The sequence below is a fragment of the Anabrus simplex genome, chromosome 11 (assembly GCF_040414725.1).
Source record: "Anabrus simplex isolate iqAnaSimp1 chromosome 11, ASM4041472v1, whole genome shotgun sequence".
Taxonomy (NCBI): domain Eukaryota; kingdom Metazoa; phylum Arthropoda; class Insecta; order Orthoptera; family Tettigoniidae; genus Anabrus; species Anabrus simplex.
In genome coordinates this window covers 51,671,750-51,692,700 of record NC_090275.1, presented here as the reverse complement: position 1 = coordinate 51,692,700, position 20,951 = coordinate 51,671,750, and the positions used below count along the sequence as shown (strand labels likewise).

Genomic DNA, 20,951 nt, shown 5'->3' with positions numbered 1-20,951 from the left:
GGGTTGGTTTTACCCTCGGACTTAGCGACGGATCCCACCTCCACCGCCTCAAGGACAGTGTCCTGGAGCGTGAGACTTTGGGTCGGGGATACAACTGGGAAGGAGGACCAGTACCTCACTCAAGCCGTCTCACCTGCTAAGCTGAACAGGGGTCTTGTGGGGGGATTAGAAGAGGGGATAAACAGCCATGGCCTTAAGTTGGGCACCATACCGGCATTGGTCTGGAGGTGAAGTAGAAAATCACAGAAAACCACTTCGAAGATGGCTGAGGTGGGAATCGAGCCCCTCTCTACTCAGTTGACTTGCCGAGGCTGAATGGACTCCGTTCCAGCCCTCGAATCAATTTTTCAAATTTCGTGGCAGAGCCGGAAATCGAACCCTGGCCTCTGGGGGTGGCAGTTATTCACGCTAACTACTACACCACAGAGGCGGGAATTATTTATTATTATTATTATTATTATTATTATTATTATTATTATTATTATTATTATTATCAATCAAGTGGCTGCGCGGTTTGGGTCACGTACTACCTACCAGCCTGCAATCGGCAATCGGTTGGTTCGAACCCCACTGTCGGCAGCCCTGAATATGGTTTTCGGTGGTTTTCCATTTTCACACCAGGCAAATGCTGGGGCTGTACCTTAATAAAGTTCACGGTCGATTCCTTCCCACTCCTAGACGTTTCATATCCCATGATCGCCATAAGACCTTTCTGTGTCGGTGCGACGTAAAGCTCATCGTAAAAGAATATTATTATTATTATTATTATTATTATTATTATTATTATTATTATTATTATTATTATTATTAAATTTGAATTATTTGCTCATCATAACGTGGTAAAATTTGAATGTGTATGTCTGTGAAAAGTTTTGTAAAAGTGACTTTTGACTGAGAATGGGTAGTCTGAAAAAAAGGAGTTTCGAAAAAAATCACCGATTCATATAGCAGTAGGAAAAACACTATCTGGAATAACATATTCGGAAATTCTCACTTGAGAAAATGGTTTGGGAATGGTGACTGTACACTGCTATGAGCGATTATTGGCAGCCGGTAGTACAGCAAATATCTGCAGAGTGCACTGCGTGCAATACATCCGTGGCGCCATCTTCCCATAAACTTGTGCACCGCCAAGTGGGGACTGATCAGCGAGTGAAAGCTCCACCCTACAGCAGTACTTTCTTATCATGATGATGGTTTCTACAAAAGCTGCTGTGTGCCCAACTTGAAGTTGCACTTTGGAATTTACCGAGGCTAGAATTTAACTGTTGAAACTAAGTCGAAAACTTAGTATGCACGAAAATTACACGCATTACGGCACGTGGCAGCTATGGTTACCAGATCAGTGAAGTGATAAAAAGAAGGAAAAAAAAGGAGGGGGTGCATTTTCAATGAGTTGTGAAAACATGATCAGATTTGATACGGTACAGAATAGTTTGGGTGGTAGCAGCAATATAGGCTAACCTTTACTATTTAAAAAATAAGAATAAAAGAAAAAATCCTAATGAAATAATAATAATAATAATAATAATAATAATAATAGAAGGTACCATCACGGACAAAAATCCATATGTGTCAAAACGCTCCGTGGTTTCGAGGAGACTGGGAAGACACGAGTGAGAAGAACAGGATAAAGGAAGAAAAGGTACTAGCAGAGAGTGAAGGCAGAGAAGGTTACAAATAATGCAAAAATTGTCAATTGTAGTCCTTCGATGGCTCAAACGAAGGCTAATAATAATAATAATAATAATAATAATAATAATAATAATAATTGTTTCACGTCCCACTAACTACTTTTAATATTTTCGGAGACGCCGAGGTGCCGAATTTCGTCCCGCATGAATTATTTTACGTGCCGGCAAACCTACCTTCAAATGCCATCGGACTGAGCCGAAATCGAACCTGCCAACTTGAACCCAGAATGTCAGTGCTCTAGCGACTGAGCTACTCAGCCCGGCAAATCATAATTAATCTGACCAGCTCTACCCCCATCATTTTAAACTACTCATTTTCTTTATTAATCTGGTATTCAGTTGTAATTTGAATGTTACGAAGTAGCCCTTTGTCCCTCAATCAATGTGCATAAAACAATATACAATTTCACATTTTCAGAAATTAAGAACAAATAGACATGTCAGTAGAACTGAAATACGTCACTCGCTTTTCATTACACACTGCTTCATTGAACTCTTTAACACTCCCCTCTCTTCGCAGGAAATGTTCCAATTTCGAGAAGTGATCAAATAGAAGGTACGGTATTCCTTAATTTTCATAACTTCTTTCTCTTGCATTAATTCTTCAGACTTCTCAATATTTAAATGCATATGATCAGTAGCCAGTGAGATAAGTTGAACTGTATAAGAATGGCTCACTGTTGTTAAGTATCTTGACAGTGTCGTGATTGGCTAACGTTCCTGAAACTCCTCTTTCTATATTCGTTTACCAAAACAAAACATTAGGAACGTACTCCGGCTATTAGGTTCCAGATAAATAAAATAGCGAAGATGACCAAGTCTAGAATTCTACTAGCTCAGTCGACCGACCCAAGCATCTCTATTCTTAAACAGGTAATAAGGACCAAGAAGCCGAATACGCGATTTAAACATCCAGGCCCAGGCTCACTTACGACCTGGTTTAAGGGGAAATTTCGGTCTTTTGCACATTACTACAAACACAACTACTAAATGCTAGAAATTGTTTCATAAGGAGGGAGATTCGCCCTCCATCTCACTAAGTAAATTATTCAATTTTCCAAATTCAGCCAGTTAGGAGGTCTGGCTTAGAGCAAAATACCGACTCTACGACGGATGGTTTATCCTCCACTAGAACATGTACAGTAAACTGAGATTTTCCGACTCATTGGGTATCCCAGGAAAGAAATGAAAAAAGGCATAGTTTTCACTCTGAAACACACCATCTACTCGACCCCCACCTCACCAAGAGCCTACCTTATTTCCGCCGTATATGGTTCATGATGTGCGTTACTGTAGTCGCGTCCTAATTCGTAAACCATGGGCAACGACTGAGTGGCCTAGTAAGCGGTCCTGACAGTCGGGATACCAGTTAATGGGAGTGGGCATCTCGGACATATTCTGAGTCATGGCTCTCCTTGTGCTCAGGCAGCTAGGACTGTATAAACCTCCGGTGGTCCCTAACCCGTTAGAGGAGAGATCACCATTGGGACTATGTGTATGTAAGGGTACCATCCTGCTACACATAATTTTCACCGAGCGCGCTCAGAACGTTTTAAGCAAGCCTCGGACCTATGGGATAACGGAGTCCCACTTCCATTTGACAGGCAAGGGACTCCTTGGAAACAACAAGGCGAATGAAATGGAATTTGATGGGGTGTTATCAATATTAATGGGGCTTAAGGGGGAAATAGAGTTTAGCTCTCCAGAAAAAAAAAAGATACATGGTACCAATACGAGTAACTAGATTGACGATAAAAAAATATTCGAGTTTTATGACAGAGGTGAGTTCCCTACAGCAAATAAATTAGTCCGTGTAATGCATAAAGCCATTAGTGTTAACGGGAGTTCTCGTTCTATGTACAGAATGTTAAAAGCATGCAGGTTTCAGGTATGTAAAATTTAATGGTGGCAGGAAAGTTTTAATGGAATGTAGCGAATTGCTGCTGACGGAATGACATTTCTACAAACAATGCACAGAATTAGAGGAGATTCGCAATGTGTACTGTATCACTTTCGGTAATTTTCTTTCAAATTCTGTCAGTTAACATTAATGATAACGGCAAGTGGCCCTCGGAGAGGCCAGTACTTGCGTACAATACTGTACTCTAATTAATCTTCAGTCAGTAGGCTTGCAATATTTTTATTCTATATCAGATCACCATGTTACTATCAAATGCTAGATACATAAACTAACAGTATGGAAATGACGTCACTTACCTCACTGAGCTTCGCACGGTGTCCCGTGACTTAGCGGCACCACGGACGGCACCTGAAAAACACAGAACATTTTGTGAAGAGAGACACTTGGGTCTTAAATAGAATATTTAAAGGTGCAATCTGCTTACTGTGTCCCGGACGATAATGGCGACCAATGACTGTGAGCGTTTCAGGAATAAAGATGAAAGAAAAGTGATGATGATGATGATGATGATGATGATGATGATGATGCTTGTTGTTTAAAGGGGCCTAACATCGAGGTCATCGGCCCGGAAGAAAAGTAACACTTCAGATTTTGCGAAGAGAATGATTTACTTTATTAACACTGCGCTGCTCGCGCGAATGAGACATGTCATCCATTTTAATTGTTGCTCTACCTAAAGTATTAATATACGTATTTTATAGGTCATTTTATCTTTTAAATAAGGGCCTTATTTATTCAGAAAAGTATGTGTTTTATTTTGAAACTTATTATCACATGCTGCCTGTTAATGAATTTGACAGCACTTCCGAGAAATTTTCAACTGCTTACATCTCTCTGTGTACTCAATCACTTTCATTGTCTGTCGCCTCCACTCTTATGTCACATGAACAACGGAGGCAGACTGCATCTGCGTGATCAGAGGCAATCCACTATAAATGTGTACTGTAGGATTTCCAGGTGGTCTTGTTGCGACTTCTTACGCACATGTAGCTGTGTCCTCGCTCTCCGACTTATGGACGGTTAGCAGGTCTCTCGTCATTTTCTATTCCCTAGAACAACTCGCACTTACTCTTCATTTCCTTGGGAATCATTTTTTGTCGTATCCTTCTGAAGATATGGGGTTTGATGAGATTCACTGACAGATCGTGCAGGAACTTTCTTCCCAAAATATTTGGAAAATCATGTTCTTTTTATAAACTGCCTAAAAGGGCAATTTCCACGAAATGCAGTCCTCTTTGATGCAGTCAGTTGCTCATCAATGCACAGGAACTCTCCGGGCTTAAAACACTGTTGGGAGTTCCTCACAATATTTCTCTGATCGGTGCAAGCTTGTCACTGCTTATGCTATCATAACGTATGCATCTCATAATATCTTTGTTGGCGGAGTTGGAGGGGAAGAGTATGTTTCAGAGAGAATACGGATCGAGTGCTTAACTCTCAGTGTGTAGGAAATGTCCCATGTTACAGCATTCTATAATCACTCTGGAAAACTTAGTGAAGAGGATAAGAGTTATAGGTAAGTTAAACAACAAATTTGTAACGCCAGTACTCGCATGGATGACTATAGTCATCCACTTGCTTTTGAGATGTCATAATAATGGAAGTATGTGGAGAATTGAACCTTAAACTTCAGAGACATCTTTAGCAATTGTCTCTTGACTCAAACTATTTTTAAACGTATACAATAGGGCCTACTAAGAAAACTGTACCCCTGGATGCGCCATGGGGTTGGGTTGGGTTGGGTTGGGTTGGGTTGGGTTGGTTTGGTTTGGTTTGGTTTGGTTTGGTTTGGTTTGGTTTGGTTTGGTTTGGTATTGATGACTATGAAAGCAAACCAACAAACTCAACGAACATATTAAAATCCGGCGCTTCGCGGGACCTTTTGAACTCCTTCAGGCTTTATTTTAGTAATGTTTGGTACTAGTGGTTGCACGCTGACAATTCGCAAAGACCATTTCAGAATAAGATCGGTGAGACTACTTCTGAACCTAGATTTACAAATCTTACCGAAATCAGCTGTTCGCATAAATAGGTGGATCCAAACTTGCTAAACATAATATTCGCATTATGTTTATGCAGTCAAAGGAATTTCTCCTGTGGAAAATGAGCATAACTTAGTCAAATCGTCGTGGACTTAAATTTAAATGGTTTTCTTCCTTCGTTTCCCGTTTTTACACAAGACAAATGCTGTGGGTGTACCTTTCTTATACCTTCATCGACAGAAGACCTACAGTATCTGTGTCGGTGTGACGTAAAGCAAACAGCAATAAAACAACAACAAAACAGAGTGCTGAACAAAGTGACCTGGTGTAGTAGAATGCTAAATGAACTCTGTAAAACATGAATAAGAGATATAACACAGAAATATAATAATAATAATAATAATAATAATAATAATAATAATAATAATAATAATAATAATAATGAAAAATGAAAACCTACAAGCTGTTTTCCCGTCATTGACCGGGTCAGGGATGTAATGAATGAAACATATATAGGCTGTTATTACAATGGGGTCGCCAGTCCCAAGGTGATTTATTAATGAGTGATGTATTAATGAGTGATAAATGCTATGAAATGATAATGGAGAGTGTTGCTGTAATGAAAGATGACAGGGAAAACCGGAGTATCCGGAGAAAAACCTGTCCCGCCTCCGCTTTGTCCAGCACAAATCTCACATGGAGTCACCGGGATTTGAACCACGGTATCCAGCGGTGAGAGGCCGACGCGCAACCGTCTGAGCCACGGAGGCAATAATAATAATAATAATAATAATAATAATAATAATAATAATAATAATAATAATAATAATAATAATAATAATAATAATTAAAGTATGAAGGCTTTCACGGCCGGTGTCAATATCATAAAAATCTTCCGGGCTATTATGCCGTGGTCCACTCCTCTCGTTTCTACCAAACGTTTCGACTACTGCTGCGGTAGTCATCTTCTGTGGCGTCGTGTCGATACGCTCTCCTGTATCCCGCTGGCGACTGCAGTCGAGAGGAGTGGACCACGGCATAATAGCCCGGAAGATTTTTATAATAATAATAATAATAATAATAATAATAATAATAATAATAATAATAATAATAATGTTTTTACGTCCCACTAGTACCTTTACGATTGAGCTCGATAGCTGCAGTCGCTTAAGTGCGGCCGGTATCCAGTATTCGGGAGATAGTAGGTTCGAACCCCATTGTCGGCAGTCCTAAAGATTATTTTCCGTGGTTTCCCATTTTCACACCTGGCAAATGCCGGGATGGTACCTAACTTAAGGCCACGGCCGCTTCCTTCCCTATCCCTTCCAATCTTCCCATCCCCCGCCAGGCCCCTGTTCAGCATAGCAGGTGAGGCCGCCTGGGCTAGATACTGGTCATCCTCCCCAGTTGTATCCCCGACCCAAAGTCTGAAGCTCCAGGACACTGCCCTTGAGGCACAGCCCCGGCATTTGCCAGGTGTGAAAATGGGAAACCACGGAAAATAATCTTTAGGACTGCTGACAGTGGGGTTCGAACCCAACTAACTCCCGGATGCAAGCTCACAGCTGTGCGCCCCTCACTGCACGGCCAAATAGAAATTAAATGTTGGTGAGGAAGAGGCATGCATTAGAAGGGTGTTTCTTGCGAACAAAAAATATGCCCTCATTGTGGATGAATCAGTACGGTACCAGTCATGTTTGAGATCTGAAAATGAGCCCAAGTTCGAATTCTACTCGATGAAGATATTAACAGCTTAATTTTTCCCACGTACGGGAAAGCGTCTCTTCGTAAATGATAACATATTGCTTTATTAAACATGTACGCTGCCTAATCTCCGAAAGTGTGAAAAAATGTCATGCCACACAGCTTGGTCATTCATCCCTGCCACAGGGGAACTTCTGTGAGGAGACGGTGCTAGAAGAAGACATAGGTACCTGAAAATCTCTCACTAATTCCTGTCAATTTTATAGCTACTTTTATAGATACCTACAAATCGAGCCCATAGTTATTAATAGGATTTTTTTACACAGTAGGAAGCACCGATTTTACTCTCCTGCGTTCAGCATTAAGAAATCAATGATGCACAGAACATTTCATAATCCAATCTCTATAATTCCATTACAAATCCCGTCATTTCTGTTTATTTGCAAGTTAAAAAAATGAAGGAGAAAGTGACGCGTTTTCGCTATTGTTATGGGTTAGTTCCGCTTCTATAAAACGTGGGTCGAGATCAACCTTCCTTTCACGGCATCTCTAGATCACTGCAGCATCAGAGCAGTGTGGATCAGTGAAAGGAGTGGTAGGTGTGTTCGGTCGGTCGCCTTGCCACACCCGACCCACATTCGGCAAGGTCAATGGCGTCTCACCACTTCTCGCCACACGTGGGTGAGCAACCAGTCTAAATACCTAAGGGACAAAAAACCTAATACTGAGCTGAGCCATACCATTCATCAGAGAAACCTTACTTTCTACCGGAGGCGATTTTAGGAAAATAATATTACGGTAGCTAGCTTCCAAACATTGATGATGATGCTGCCGTGTAGCCTCCGGAGATACCATGTGCAGGTCTTTTCAGCTGACGCCCATGAGCGATCTGCGTGTCTGAGGATGATGATGAGGATGATGATGATGATGATGATGATAATGACGAAGACGAGGTAGGGAGAGCGTTAAACTCTATGTCGGCACAAAACCTACTCCTGTCGAATAACAACAAAGGGCCTGCTCACGGCTTAACGTCTCCATCCGACGGCCGAATCATCATTAACAGCGTCATATGCCCTCACCTCCATATGCATACGGCGAAAAGGTTGGGCACACGCAGCCTAGGAATGTATTAGAAATTGTATATTCCCACCTCTCCCACAATGCCAGCCAACATTATGACGGTGAAAATAAGGTTTCCACTAGCTGGACTCGAACCAACTAACCATAAAGCCCTGACGCCTTAACGATAACGACTACCAGGCGGGCTTTCTCACAGAGTGAAAACACTTAACAATTAGTGGACTTGATTTTTTTTTTTTTTTTTTTTTTGCTAGTTGCTTTACGTCGCACCGACACAGATAGGTCTTATGGCGACGGTGGGACAGGGAAGGGCTAGGAGTGGGAAGGAAGCGGCCGTGGCCTTAATTAAGGTACAGCCCCAGCATTTGCCTGGTGTGAAAGTGGGGAAACTACGGAAAACCATTTTCAGGGCTGCCGACAGTGGGGTTCGAACCTACTATCTCCCGAATACTGGATACTGGCCGCACTTAAGCGACTGCAGCTATCGAGCTCGGTGGACTTGAATCAATAATGGATATTAATAATGATTTCCACCCAAATGCTACACACTCAACGTGTCAGCCCTCCGGGTCGCATGCTCGTAACTGCTGTTTGCAAGTGGTCTATCTGGCAAACTGTTGCACTCACGAAGAATATGCGTAAGGGCCTTTTTGTGGGAAATTTAATTTGAACGATTGCATGGATAATTGTTGAAAATATATAAATATATACGACAACAGTTTACGCGCCATTTTAGTTTCTATCCGATAACGCAAGCACCAAAACATATAAGAGTATTTTTCTTGGAAAAACTGATTAAATAAGAACAGGGATGAAAATCAGCAGAGGACCACTCACCCCGGGCATCTAAATCATTTCCACGGGCCCCTAAGTTTCCATAAGATGGGCAAAAGAATTTAAAAGAAAATCGCCGAAATTTTACGTTCTATAATGAATTATTCGAATTTTAAAAGCTTCGTATTACTTTGCACTAAGTTATCTATTACGTAGTTATAATTCCACGAGTCAGACCTGAACCTTCAGATACGTATGTGCGACCAGATGCATACCGGTACATCATTTTCTCCGCCAGGAATCCTGGTTCACCAGGGACCCCGTACTGGGGCAAAGCGAGCAGACGATAATGTGTCGTTTGTATACAGCTGTCTACCGTCTCTCATTTGCACGTAAAAAAAAAAAAAAAAACTTACGAGTTCGTTTCAGTAACCAGCGGTATGTCCTGAGAGTTGGGATACCATTTGCTACGGAATGGGAGTGGGCATCTCGGACATAATCTGAGTCATGGTCCTCCTTGTACTAAAGCGGCCAGGACTATACAATCCAATTAACCCGTTAGAGGAGAGATCCTCACTTGGACTATGTGTAAGTAGGGTAACATCCAGTTTTACGAATTTACCGAGCTCAGAACATTTTAAGCAAGACTCGGACCTATAGGAATAACGGAATCCCACTCCCATTTGACAGGCGAGGGACTCCTTGGAAACAACTTCGCGAACGAAACAGAATTCGATGGAGAGCTATCATTAATGGAGCATATGGAAGAAAGGCAGTAGAACTGGCTGAGTCAGCAAAGCGGATGCATCTTGATGTGCTAGAATTAAGTGATATTCGGGTAAGGGAGATAACAAGGAGATAGGAGATTACTGTATAAAGTGTACTTGACAGGTGATAAAAAGGAAAAGACAGAGTACGGGGTAGGGCTGTTCATCAGGAATACTATTGCACGCAACATACGTACAGTTTCTGATGGGCACGCAATTGAGCGAATGATGTGGGTAGATTTGGCAGTTGGAGGAAATAGGACGAGAACTATCTCAGCGTATTAAGCATGTGAGGATGAGGTTGGCAAGTTTTATCAAGCAGTGAGTGACATCGTTGTCAGGGTCAACAGCAAGGATAGGATAGTGCTAATGGGAGATTTCAATGCAAGAGTTGGAAATAGAACTAAAGGATACGAAAGGGTGATTGGCAAATGTAAGGAAGATATGGAAGCTAATAGGAATGGAAAGTGTTTGTTGGACTTCTGTGCTAGTATGGGTTTAGCAGTTACGAATAATACATTCTTAAAGCATAAGGTTATTCACCGCTACACAAGGGAGGGTAGGGGTACCAGATTCATAATAGACTACATCTTAACCGACTTCGAATTCAGGAAATTTGTTAGGAATGCACGGGTTTTCCGGGGATTTTTCTATGATACAGATCATTATCTGATCGGTAGTGAATTATGTATCTCTAGGCCTAGGATAGAAAAAGTGAAATGTCTGCAAACGAATAAGGGTAAAAAATTTCCACGACGAGAGCATTAGACAGAAGTACATGGATATGATTAGTGAGAAGTTCCGAACAGTGGACAGTGAGCAAGTTCAGGATATAGAAAGAGAATGGGTGGTATATAGGGATGCTGTAGTAGAAACAGCATGGAAATGCCTAGGAACAACTGTGTGTAAAGATGGGAGAAAGCGAACATCTTAGTGGAATGATGATGTGAGAGCAGCTTGTAAACGTAAAAAGAAGGCTTATCAGAAATGGCTCCAAACAAGGGCTGATGCAGACAGGGTATTGTACGTAGATGAAAGAAATAGATGGAAGCAAATATCTGTTGAATCCAAAATTAAGTCGTGGGAAGATTTTGGTAATAACCTGGAAAGGCTAGGTCAAGCAGCAGGGAAACCTTTCTGAACAGTAATAAAGAATCTTAGGAAGGGAGGGGAAAAAGGAAATGAACAGTGTTTTGGGTAATTCAGGTGAAATCATAATAAATCCCAGGGAATCACTGGGCAAGTGGAGAGAATATTTTGAAAATCTTCTCAACATAAAAGGAAATCTTCCAGGTTGTGTCGCGAACAAGCAAGCTCATGGGGAGGAGGAAAATTATGTTGGTGAAATTACGCTAGAGGAAGTGGAAAAGGTGGTAAATAAACTCCATTGTCATAAAGCAGCAGGACTAGATGAAATTAGACCTGAAATGGTCAAGTATAGTGGAAAGGCAGGGATGAAATGGCCTCTTAAACGCCCAAAATTTTACGCGTGCAAATCGAGGTGCAGACACTCCGTGCACAGTGCATCGGTCCGACTCGGCTCAACTCGGCTTAACTCGGATGGTGTAGTGTGCTATGAGCGACGAAGCGTTCGGTGATAGACGGCTTGTTTATCAGTGAAACAGATAAGCGCAAGACAACAACATAATAATCGAGCAACCTGTTTCGAAAGTCCATTTCAATCGAACTGGGAACTTTCGAATTTTTTTGTCAGTGTGACGATAAAGCCAAACGCTTAATCCGTGGGACAATAATTATGTGATAAGTTAATCAAAAAGATCTATTTTCCAATGCAAAGGCTTTGCTCAAATTCTACGAGAATTTCTCGAAGGAAGATTTTCCTAAGCTCCATCGAGAAGAAGCTAAGATTATTTCTAAGTTTGGTTCCACATGCATGTGTGAAAGGAATTTTTGCCTGTTTTGACTTGTACGAAAACTAGATTGCGTGCGACTAGGCCTATTTCTGATTGTAATTTAAAGAAGGCTCTCAGAATTGCTGCCAGCCGGTCCCTTGTTCCAGGCATAACTGGTATCATTGCAAAGATAACGGAAAATAAGAGCTAGAGAAAAATTGTCTGCTCAAACCAAATTGAAAGAAGAGTGTTTTAACACCGGTAACATTGTCGCATAAAACAGTGTCATCGCTCACCGCACAAAACATTTTGCAGTGAGGGGAGAATCAGCCGGGAAGGTGGAGAAGGCGAAGACAGGCCGAACGGTTGAGCCAGGTGTAGGGGAAGTGGAGTTGGGGTTAGCACCCTGGTCAACCTAGTGAAGTCGTCTCCTGCACCTTGCGCCGTGCAATGCACGGGCGCATACACCCTGAGAGGCCCTGTCATAGAGTAATAAGATTAGCATGGAGTTTTGGTAACGTACCTTCAGATTGGACAAAAGCAGTAATTGCACCTATCTATAAGCAAGGGAACAGGAAGGAATGCAATAGCTATCGAGGTATCTAATTGACTAGTATACAAGGAAAGCATTCGCTGGCATCTTGGAAGGGAGGTTATGATCAGCGGTTGAGAGGAAGTTGCAGTATTTATAATAATAATGTTATTTGCTTTACGTCCCACTAACTATTTTTTAAGGTCTTCGGAGACGCCAAGGTGCCGGAATTTAGTCCCGCAGGAATTCTTTCACGTGCCAGTAAATCTACCGACACGGGGCTGTCGTATTTGAGCACCTTCAAATACCACCGGACTGAGCCAGGATCGAACCTGCCAAGTTGGGGTTAGAAGGCCAGCGCCTTAACCGTCTGAGCCACTCAGCCCGGCACAGCAGTATTTATCGATAGGGCCACTAATAACATGAACATTTGAGAATTAAATATTAGGCCTTCCCTTAAACTATCATTTCACTCAGCAGTGAACAATATTTACATGATTTATTTGTTAAACACCTATGTTATTGGTCCTATCGAAATGTACTACATAACAAAAGTTATAGAGAATGCAATTTCCGATCATTTATGTTTTATTCAGGTTAACCGTGCTGACTATGATAAGAGTGGCATTTCAGAGCCGGAAGAAAACTAAATTTGAAGGCCTACAATATCGAAAGCTCATAAAATTGGTGAACAATAACATTATACTAACGATTGTTTGTCGTGATGTTCTTTGTTTCTTCTGCTGCCACTCATCTCTGATAGATGGGATTACTGCTGCGTACCGAGTATAACAGCCTGCATAAATATTGGTGTGAAATAGCTGGGGAGTTAGATAACTTTGGCCCCAGGGGTTCTTAACTTAGGAGCGTGGCTTGGCGACCACGGGGCCCTCAACTGAGTCCTGGCATTGCTTCCACTTACTTGTGCCAAGCTCCTCACTTTCATCTATCCTATCCGACCTCCTTCGTTCTTTTCCGACCTCGACGGTATTAGAGCACTCGAGGCCTAGGGAATCTTTCATTTTCACGCCCTTGTCTTCCTTTGGCCAATACCTTCATTTTTCATTTTTCGAAGTGTCGGATCCCTTCAATTCTTGGTTGGTTACCTCTTAAAACAATAATCAGCACCATCACCACTTATATAACTTTCCTCTTTAACATGCCATTCCTCTGGTTCATACATTTTCTGATACTGTTGGTACGTAACACACTAGTCCACCATAGCATTCCAGCTATAATACGCGAACCTTTTCTTGAGCCCTGAGCTCCCTAGTGCTGAATCGGTAGACCTCGATTATCTTCGACATCCATATTGGCAACCTTTGAAACACAAACTATGAATCGCTTATTCATCGCTGTGTGACATCTGGCGTACACTTTACGAACTAGTACTGTTGTTGTTTACACAGCAACACCAAACTATATAATTCATGCTAGTAACAAGATTCGCATCGAGAAATGTTATATAATGTTAAATAATGTATGTGTGACATAGTTGTTGTCGTAAGATAATAAATGTTTAGAAAATTCATATCGATAAATCATATTATCGATTCAATTTAGATTTCATTTCCATCCAGTTGGCAGTATAACCGGAACCGACAGCGCTCCCTCCTTACTCCTCATCCCGTAAAAATCGGGCTCAAGAAAAGGTTCGCGTATAGTATTCGATCCCTACTCTGGGGCGCTGATTGGAATGAGCAGTGTGCACACTTTGCTGCCTGATCATTCCAGCTCGGGAACTTTGGACTGTCAGATAGGCAAGAAGGCCTACCATTACAATGAAAATTTCCTAACCCAGTCTTCACATAAGAAAAGACGTATGGTGACTTCCCCGTAGCGCTTCTGAGTAACACTAAGAGCTATGCAATTTAACACCATCTTACTAACAACGTGTACACTACCTAACCTAGAATTCTGTATAGTCTACAATGTAGAATTCCGTAGCGAAGCGATTAGTCATAACAATAAATTAATAAGAAACCAACATTACTTACCGTATAAGAGTAAACAGTATGCTACAGTTGTACAGTAAAATGGCAATGTTACTAGCCTACATAACATAATCACACAACCACCGAGCTCGATAGGTGCAGTCGCTTAAGTGCGGTCAGTATCCAGAATTCGGGAGATAGTAGGTTCGAACCCCACTGTCGACAGCCCTGAAAATGATTTTCCGTGGTTTCCCATTTTCACACCAGGCAAATGCTGGGGCTGTACCTTAATTAAGGCTACGGCCGCTTCCTTCCCACTCCTAGCCCTTTCCTGTCCTATCATCGCCATAAGACCTATCTGTGTCGGTGCGACGTACAGTAACTAGCAAAAAAAAAAAAAAAAAACACGCAACCTATACTGTCACCAACACACAAAACAGTCAGGGATATTCAGCATGTAATCTTTGCATGCAGTCTTAAATTTCGAGATTGTCTCAAAGAGTTCCGGAAAATGAATTCCGAAGTCGCGACCCACATCTAGTGTTACAATTATGGAATCGGGACAAGAAATTAAATTATGAAGAAATGTATTTGGGGAAATTTCCATTCTGATTTCGATATATCAACGTGTACGAAACTTCCTTCGCCTGTCGGGTTTCAGGCAGGAAAGAGCTGTGTAGCTACAGGTTATGTGAGTATCGTAACTCAAGTTAAAAACAAGTCGAAGACCAGAGTTCAATGCTCGTTGCGATTTCTCTCAGAGAGTAGTTTCTGTCAGCCAGTTCTATCACAGCTCGCTAGCCCAGTTGACACAGCGTAAAGCAGCAAAGCCAACACTGAGTGCGTGTGAGAGAGTACACTCGAATGTCATACTAATAGAAGTGATGGAAAAGTGAAACTGAGTCAAGCAAATAAAAGTGTGTCAATTGATAGAACTACTGGTAAACGTGCAATTAGCAACAGATGTAGCAGCTCACTGCTGCTTGTAAAATCCGCCACGGTTCAGTTACTTTTGATGGGTTTAAAATAATCGAATTGTAAATTCAACCGTGGGTTAAATAAGGTAAAATATTTAGTGCGCCGTAGGTAACGTAATACTCTCCAAAAATTACTTAAGTACGGTCTTCTAAGGAATACTCCAAATAGTCTCCAGAAACTGGGAAATGTTTAATATATTATTTTAGCCTTTTATTTCCACCAGTTTAATAGAGGGTAGTTGCCTAGTTATATTTCCTCCTAAGACAATAACCACTACCATCACCATCGACCAGTTTAAAACATCGACGAATGCTTTACAGATTTTTTTTCTATTTGCTTTACGTCGCACCGACACAGATGGGTCTTATGGCGACGATGGGATAGGAAAGGACTAGGAATGGGAAGGAAGCGGTCGTGGCCTTAATTAAGGTACAGCCCCAGCATTTGTCTGGCGTGAAAATAGGAAACCACGGAAAACCATCTTCAGAGCTGCCGACAGTGGGATTCGAACCCACTATCTCCCGGTTGCAAGCTTACAGCTGCGCGCCCCTAACCGCACGGCCAACTTGCCCGGTTTTTTCTTCTGTAGGTCATTCTATGTTAAGAAAACAGTATTGCTCTTATGGCAACAAAGTTGCCATATCGAACAGCTGTGCTGCAATAAAAGATAATGAAAGCTAGAGTATAGGGGTTGTAGAGGGAGGAGGGGTTATTTAGGCTTTTACAGCAACAAGGGTAAACTACTGCACATACTAAACCTCAGTATTGAAGTGCATGGATGCAGTTAATAATGGGCCGATGACCTAGATGTTAGGCCCCTTTAAACAACAAGCATCAAGCAAGCAGTTAATAACATTTAATAAATTTGCCCAGGCAACACCGGGTAATACTGTCCCGTCGTATCTCCCCACGAAAATAATGGTAAAAATTAAAAGTGCTTGTGAAAAAAGTGGTAAAAATAAAATGGGCTTACAAAGCAACAGCTAAATTACAAAACCAAGCATAGATAAACATCATAGCGAATTTCTGTATCAGTATAAGTCATGTCGTGATGTATCGCTGCACAGCACATCATCAAACTCATCAGTAACAACTGCTGCACAGTACTAAAATAAATAAATAAATAAATAAATAAATAAATAAATAAATAAATAAATAAATAAATAAATAAAATAAATAAATAAATATAATAGTAATAATGTTATTTGCTTTACGTCCCACTGACTACTTTTACGGTCTTCGGAGACGCCGAGGTGCCGGAATTTAGTCTCTAGGAGTTCTTTTACGTGCCAGTAAATCTACCGACACGAGGCTGTCGTATTTGAGCACCTTCAAATACCACCGGACTGAGCCAGAATCGAACCTGCCAAGTTGGGGTTAGAAGGCCAGCGCCTTAACCGTCTGAGCCACTCAGCCCGGAAATAAATAAATAAATAAATAAATAAATAAATAAATAAATAAATAAATAAATAAATAAATAAATAAATAAATAAATGAGTTGTCTTCAACAGAGATACGCTGCCGGCGATTCACAGCGTAATGGATTACGCGTTACACATAACAGAGTAACTCAGAAGAAAAATTAAGTAAGGCAACAAAGCGATGGCCGTTCACGTCATTGTGCTTCCTCCCTGCGAATGTATTTATGAAACAGAAAATAGTTATTTTAATAGGCCTAACTCACGGGCCAAAAGATGCCTCATCCTTTTTCTTTCTTTCATAATAAAATATAAATTAGATTATACTATTCCTTAATCATTAGGAATTATGTGTGTCCAAGAGGGGGTGTGTTCACTCTTTGTAGGCCAATAAGAGCAATACTGTTTTTTTTAAACATGGAATGATCTTTAGTGTTTTAACGTCGCACGAACACACTGAAGATTTTAACAGACACCAAGGATAGGAAAGTACTAGGATTGGGAAGGAAGCGGCCGTGGCCTTAATTAAAGTACAGCCCCAGCATTTGCCTGGTCTGAAAATGGGTACAGATTACTAAATGGCATTAAAACCATATGGGAACACGAAGACATGGAAGAACAGGAGATTAATAATAACAATAATAATAATAATAATAATAATAATAATAATAATAATAATAATAATAATAATGTTATTGGTTTTACGACCTACTAACTACTGTACTTTTAACGGTTTTCGGAGATGCCGAGGTGCCGGAATTATGTCCCGCAGGAATTATTTTACATGCCAGTAAATCCACCGACACGAGGCTGACGTATTTCAGGACCTTCCGGACTGAGCCAGAATCGAACCTGCCGAGTTGGGCTCAGAAGGCCGGTGTTCTACCGCCTGAGATACTCAATCCGGCTTTTTAACTACACATACTGGAGTAGCAGTAGACAGTCCTCAGTCTGTTAAAAATGCTGAGGGAAATGTTGTTTACTGGAGAACCATCTCCTCTAGCGACTCTTCCAACAGTTTCGGAACCAATTCCAGTGTCTCCTAGAAAATGATTAGGAATAACTACCAGATTTATGCATACATTCCAGTCCAGTCTGGAGTCCGTACGATTATTATTATTTTTATTAATTATTAGCCAAGAGCATCTGTCCGACTCTTCAGCTGAATAGTCAGCGTTGAGGCCTTCGGTTCGGAGGGTCTCGGGTTCCATTCCCGGTCGAGTCGGGGATTTTAATCGCGTTTGATTAATTCTTCTGGCTCTAGGATTGAATGTTTGTATTTGCCTCAACACTTTCCTCTTCATATCCTGACAACACACCACACTACCAACCACAACATAAACACACAATCGTCATTACATCCCTCCATATAGGGTTGGCGTCAGGAAGGGCATGCCGTCGTAAAACAGGGTCAAATCCACATGTGCGACACAGTTCGCACCCGCGACCCAGCAAGCGTGGGAAAAGCGGCGGAAGAAGAAGAAGATTAGCTCAGAATATCAAGTATTTACTTATTTATGTATTTATTTAATTATTTATTTATGTATTTGCTTAGCGCATGGCTTTTAGTGACGGGAATGTCCGAAGACATGTTCGAGTCTGTAATCAAAATCGTCTTTCAACCCATTAGGTCGTGATACATACATACAATAAGTGTTGAAAATTAAAAAAATGAAAAATACACAACCTGTTTCCAGTCATTCGACCGGGTCAGGAATGGAAGGAATGAAGTTCCATCTAACGGCGAGGGAAGCCTGTCGCACTCCTCTGGGGCAACGATTAAGGAATGACAGATGAAATGAAATTATATTGGAGAGTGTTACTGAAATGAAATATGACACCGGAGTACCCGGAGAAAAACCTGACCCGCCTCCACTTTGTCCAGCACAAATCTCACATGGAGTGACTGGGATTTGAACCACGGAACCCAGCGGTGAAAGGTCGGCGCGGTGCCGCCTAAGCGACGGAGGCTCTTCGACCCGTGTTGAATACGCCTTAAATAAATAACTTTCCTAAAATAATTACCAAGTTTAAACTAAATCTAGAAACGTTTATAGGCCTATACACATATTTACACCGCATTAAATAAATAAGAACGAGTCTCATAAAGTAATTGCCAAGGTTGAACTAAATTTAGAGATTTATGTACACATATTTCTACAGAGAGGACATTACCTTCTTGAGGTCGTTAGGGCACGTCTAATTTTAAGAGGGTGAGTGAAGAAAGCCCACTGATTTGCCCACCTCATTCAGTGATTAGGAAAATGAAAGCGAGGAAGTTGGCGCAAGTAGAAGCAATGCCGGAGCCCCGTGGTGCCAGCCCAAGCTCGCAAGTTAAGAGCCCCTCGGGTTACCAGCTCTTACGACAGGTGGTTATTATTTTAAGAAGAAGTAAAGCTGAGCATCATCCTCTCTTAACACCAATCAGAAAGGAAATGGATGAGAGTCCCACACTTCGAAATATTACGGTATTTGCAAAGCCGAAAGGGCGTAAAAATGAACGCCTCGCTAGGACTCGCAAATCTAACAACGTCGGGGTCGGAAGAGAACAGGAGTTAACTAAAGGAGGTCGGAGAGGAAAGATGAACGTGTAGAGCCTGACACAAGTATGTTGAAATAATGTCAGGCTCAGCTAGGAGAACCGTGGTTGGTATGTTTGGGCTGGGAAGACCTAAGACTTTGTTGAACTCCCAGTAGAAACTCGAGGACACCTATTTCGGCTTTAACTTATTATTAAAGGAAATTTGGATACTTGCCTCTACACACATATCGACGGCGTACATCTAAAACCTCGTATGTCCCGATGCTCTTCCTACGCATTATTTTCCTTAAGGCTGGCCACGCCTCCCGGCCACATATGGATATGCAGTCCATCAGAACAATTTTCATTGTGTTCAATTTCCTATGCTGATGTGTAAAGGAAAATGGACCTTACCATACCGTACAGTAGGGATGTTGTTTGCATCACGTATTTACGCACTCCTACAGTATAATGCATTTAAGGTTCAATTTCCTTTACACATCAGTATAGGAAAATGAACACAACGAAAATTGTTCTCATGGGCTGCATATCCATATGTGGCTGGGAGACGTGACCAGTATTAAGGAAAGTAATGGGTAGAAAGTGCATTGCGAGATACGAGGTTTTAGAAGTAAGCCGTCGATATGCAGTTTCAGGCGTGATTAATTCTGTGATGTGAACTATTCCACTAGTCAACTAACTATTAAGTGATTTTTCGTACCTGACTCATTTTCTATGGAATAGAATGAGATATAACTCGTGACTATTTTAATGTTACCTTATACTTCATTTCAAGGAAAAATAAAAATGGTTTTAGAAGTATTGTAAAACAGCTTTTTAGAGACTGATAGCAGTGTGAAATCAAATATGATTATTCACTTTATTTTCACCTGTAATTTGATATATTTTAACCTCCGTCTAAAATGAATAGTGTTATTATCTTAATTATGTGAAACTGTTAGAAGCTTATACACTAATTATACGGTTATTGATTGTCACTAATGAGAACATTAGTTCTTAGAGAACTATTACACTTTAAGTCACTAGGTTCGGGGCCCTGACCAAACTTTAGGTTAAGTTTTATGGCTGAAGATGCATACGACAGTTGAGCAAAACATGTCCCAACTTATAACACAAGTAGTAATGATTGTATCCTAAAGATAAGGATTGATAAGTATTGGAAAGGTGGTTTACCTTATTGTCTTTTATTTACGACTATTATAATGACATTAGTAGACGAATAAGTTTGGGTGGTGTTTCTAAAAGTAGGAGAGATTACAGTACGAAGATAAAAGTTGGAATTCAAGAGGACAAATGGGGGCAAATATTCGTTTTATAGGAAGAATGCTGAAGGTGAGATGGATAGATCGAATCACGAATGAAGAGATACTGAATCGAATTGCTGAGAGGAAATCGATTTGGCTAAATTTGACGAGAAGAAGAGATAGAATGATAGGACACATCTTAAGACACCCAGGACTTGTTCAGTTGGTTTTTGAAGGAAGTGTAGGTGGTAAGAACGGTAGGGGTAGACCAAGGTATGAATATGACAAGCAGATTAGAGCAGATGTAGGATGCAATAGTTACGTAGAAATTAAAAGGTTAGCACAGGATAGGGTGGCATGGAGAGCTGCATCAAACCAGTAAATGGACTGATGACTCAAACAACAACACAGGAAGAGGAGTTAGGGATTGGAATAATTTACCACGGGAGATGTTCAGTAAATTTCCACATTCTTTGCAATTATTTAAGAAAAGACTAGGTAAACAACAGACAGGGAATTTGCCAC

At 41.1% G+C, this 20,951-nt stretch overlaps 1 long non-coding RNA gene across 1 annotated transcript in view; it reads right to left on the bottom strand.

The window, feature by feature from the left end:
* LOC136883387 (uncharacterized) overlaps nucleotides 1-20,951 on the bottom strand; it is a 407,793-nt gene that overhangs the window by 199,577 nt on the left and 187,265 nt on the right. The window contains exon 3 of the long non-coding RNA XR_010861247.2: nucleotides 3,912-3,963. This is a non-coding gene — a long non-coding RNA (uncharacterized lncRNA). The remainder of the gene's footprint in view (nucleotides 1-3,911; nucleotides 3,964-20,951) is intronic.